The sequence below is a fragment of the Lathyrus oleraceus genome, chromosome 7, assembly GCF_024323335.1.
Source record: "Lathyrus oleraceus cultivar Zhongwan6 chromosome 7, CAAS_Psat_ZW6_1.0, whole genome shotgun sequence".
NCBI lineage: Eukaryota > Viridiplantae > Streptophyta > Magnoliopsida > Fabales > Fabaceae > Lathyrus > Lathyrus oleraceus.
This window is the reverse complement of record NC_066585.1, coordinates 496,139,863-496,144,092: the sequence shown is the minus strand read 5'-3', so window position 1 is coordinate 496,144,092 and position 4,230 is coordinate 496,139,863. Positions and strand designations below refer to the sequence as shown.

The 4,230-nt window shown below is 38.2% G+C and overlaps 1 pseudogene; it reads right to left on the bottom strand.

Moving 5' to 3' along the window:
- Window positions 1-2,422: 2,422 nt before the first annotated feature.
- On the bottom strand, window positions 2,423-3,316 carry LOC127106640 (pectin acetylesterase 8-like; annotated as a pseudogene).
- Between the last annotated feature and the right edge of the window lie 914 nt (window positions 3,317-4,230).

Below are 4,230 nucleotides of genomic sequence, written 5' to 3'. Positions count from 1 at the left end.
AAAGATCAAATGCACAATCAAACTATCTGAACACGACTACCCTGCCCCAGGTTAAGATTAAGGGTTTTAGATCCGAAATAAACTCCAACTTCTAGGTTCAAAGTGGTTGACTAGGGGTTAACTCCTTATCTCTTCAGTGTTTGGGGATTTGAAACAATGCCTTACATCCTCGACAAGGTTTTACTCAAAAGCATACCACAACAATTTCAGGTGTTTTATTTTCATCATCCTCTATCCAATCTTTGTTAACACAACGGTTTGATAAACAAAAGTGAATGAGAGAAGTATTTTGGTTTTTAACATCAAGGAAAAATGAGTGAATACGAATGGATTAATTCAAAAGATGCATAAACATTTTATTAATCTTACCAATTCAAAGAAAACAACAATGCTTAAAAGCAATTAACAATCAACATGCAAGGAAACTACAAAAGAGATGCTGAGACGGCCAAATGATTGCCAGCTTTAGGGAATTGACTTCTTCAAACTTGAAGGTTGGGATCAACAAGCTTTTTGACATTGGTATGATGATCTTCAAATTCTTTTCTTTCAATCTCATCGTTGAACGCAACCCTCTTGGATCCACTACTCACTTCTCCTTTTCTTTCATTGGTATGGGTCGTGACATTGTAAATCCAAGACGGTATCTCAATGCTCTTACCAGGAAACAATGATAGCTCATTAGCCACATCCCTGACATTTTCCTTGTGGAACAAAACCTTGAGGGGTTTCAAGGGTCCTTTCCCTTTCTCATTACCTGGCCCAGAGATCAAGGTATATGTACTTGAGCCTTCCTCCTTGAGTGTTGGTGACCTTATGTTAATCAATCTTTGCAGCTTGAGCTTAAAACTCTTGCATTCCTCGATGGAGTGCCCCATTGTTCCAGTATGGTATTGACACTGGATCTTCGGGTGATCTTCTTCAAAGATTAAACTCTTTTTGTTAATCAGTTCTCGTACCAAGGCTTTCAGCGCTAAGCAAGAATCTAGGTCATGTCCCACCGCCCCTTTATGGAATTCACATGTTACATTTGGATTGTACCATGGCAGGTATGGTGACACAGGTGTGAGAGCTCGAGGGGTCACCAAAGCATTTTGGATCAGCTGTGGGTAGAGCTTGTTATATGGCACCGGAATTGGGTCATTGTGACTTTTGTTCCTCTTGTTCTGATTCTGATTTTTGCTCTGAACCTGACTTCGGTGATTTTGAGGAGGAATAGCCAGAGGATGTTGATGATGACGTCTTGAGGGAGGGCCATATGCTGGTAGACGAGGAGTTGCCATATAGAATTTCCCTTTACTTGGGGTAACGCTAGATGGATGTGGGGTAGTAGCTCCCTCTGATGTGGCAATGAGTATAGGATGGCCCTCTTTTCTCAACAAGACTTGCAGGGTTTCCAAGACCCATCTTATTTGGCTCTTTAAAAGATTAAGTTCCTCCTTCAATGCTTCTTGGCTTTTCCTTAGCTCGTCCATCATCTCCTGAGACATGGTTCTTTGTTCTTCGCGTGTTGGGAATCACTTTGCTGATCATGGACAAAGGGTGGATGAGTTTTTTTGTATTTTGTTTGGAAAATGACATGCGTTATGATGAGATGCAGATGCAATGAAATTTGAATGAATGCAATGCAAGCCACGCATATTTGTTTTTTTTTCTATACACGGGTTCAAAAGTCTGAGGTACTGATGAATCAGATTGCTCTCCAAGAATAGGTTCTCACCGGGTATGATCTAGGGTTATAAAGGTTCCTAGAGTCATGGATCCATTAGACTGTTTGCTACATGCGGTAACTTACTTGCTGGGCATCAACTCCATCTAAAGAATCTACTCTAAGTGAGGTTCTCGCATCGATCCAACGAGAAATACATCTCGCAGACCCACACTACGCAACCATCTTTCCTAGTTGGACAAAGAACTAAGGTTCTACAAATGGTTCTCAGAGTCATGGATCCTAAAGAAAATATCGAAGCTTACGACAACTTACTTGCCGAGCGACAACATCCTCTGAAGAATCTACTCTAAGTAAGGTTCTCGTACCGACCCAACGAGAAATACATCTCGCGGACCCGCACTACTCAACCTCATCCTATCTTATGTTTTTACTCGAGACTCGGGTAAAAAGTCTTTCCCACAAGGTTTGCAATCAGAGTATCCAAGTACCAAACAATAATCGAACCAATACAACAGATTCATATCAATATGACAATATAGATAGTAAAAACAATAAAGAAAAGCCACATAGGTAAACAAACAAAGGCACACAAGCGCCCTAACTAGGCTTGACTCACTTAGGGATGTTGATTCCCCAGCAAAGTCGCCATCTGTCGCACCTCGAAAAATGGGGATACGACTTTAAATTATGTTGAAATTTGATGGATTGTTATGATATTTTGAATTTTCTGCTATTTCATGATGTAGCAATCTTTTATATCGAGCTTGCAGCTACGCCAAGTGCCATGTGGATCAGCAACACCGGGTGCCAAAATATTCTTAATCTGCCATGAGTCATAGGCTGCATTTACAAAGAAGATTGGTGTACTGATTTGTGCGACCACATTTTGCGGGAAAAAACACAGCCCAGGCGAAAGTCTTGATGTGCAAGATCAAGGCAAATTCTTTGTCGATGCATGTGTTTGAACGACTTGGCTGTAGAATTGTTCAATGTGTTGTGCTCCAGAGACCGCTTTTACATTGATAAAATAACCAACATCTGAGACGCATTTAACTTTAGCTGCTGCAGGAAGTAAAGTTCTAAAGCGATCACATTGTAAAATAGAGGTCAATCCTCCAGCAGAACATCCAGATAGAATTGCATTTTTAGCATTTTTCATTCCTTTTGCTAGTAAATCCTCAATGACAACAACAAATATTCTTCCTCCTCTGTAGTGCAAATTGGTTGCTGGATCAACAACTTCAACATCACCGGTAAATGATGAACTGTCACAATACCTAACCTTGATTCTGTTCCAATTGTAGAAATCTGGATTAAACTTTTTTCATTACTAAAAGAAACCGAAAAGGAAAGTGTTGTATCCATTTTCTTGGACGATCCTAATGGGGTGTCTCTACGGTCAAGGAAATGAGAGGCATTGTTACACCATCCTCCTCCCATGAAGCGAACAATCCAGTTATCAATTCCGGCATCAAATCCCTTATCAAAGTGGTAAGCCGGTGGACTCCCATCCAACCAAACAGCTCCTTTTGGTACTGCACTTTGAACATAAGTGATTGGCACAACAACCCCTTCAGTTGATTTTACTAACAACAGTGTGCATATTACAAGACTTAACAAATGCTCCATTTTTGTACTCTTCGTTATTTAACTGGTGGAAGGTTGAATGGAAGAAGAAGAATGAATTGTATGGTTATGGTTGTAGTTTGAACTTGATTGAAGTGATTGTAAAGAATAAGAATGGTTGTAACTTGGTTTATGGAAATGGATATTTGGTTATAAAAATGGATATGGATTTTAGAAATAATCCAAGACTAATCTAAATGTCAATTTAAAATCAAAAAAACCAATAAAACCAATTAAAATCAAATTAGTCTATAATTTGTTAAAATTACTTTGATATCAATTCTAACATTTATTTGAAAATTAAAATCAATTAGAGTTTGAATCATTAGTAAAAAAAACAATTAAGATTAACTTGAAATTTGGAATTAGATTTAATTTGAAATTAAAATCAAATTGAAAATTGAAAAAAGTCAAATAACTAAAATCCATTTTGTAATCAAAAAGCACCATGATCAAAAAGATTAGATAATAACCAATGTTTATAAAAAAATATGGATTTGGGAATGGACGATTGCCTTTGGTCATGAATGTATGCAAATGAACTTTAGGCCAAGTGCCAAAATAAAAAATGAAAAAAAATGGAAAAAATTCAGGACCAAAATCGGGGTATGACACATATGCAATATGATAATGGGTAATGAGGTAAGGATTTCTAGTGAGAGATAGACTTTGACTCGTCGGTATCCACACCAGAGGACTTGCAATGAAAAGCTTTCATGTTACCACCGCTAATGGGGAAATCCTACTTGCTAAGGACTACCATCTGGCTCCGCTGGGGAAGAATGAACCATGACCTGACCGAGCAGTTGTTGAGATGTAATCATACGACAAATGTTTACTGTAGATTACTGATAATCCACTAGGGAGTTTTCAGCAATCAAGCAATGCATAGACTTTCTTTTTGATTTAGCTTTTTATTATTCTTAAATTTT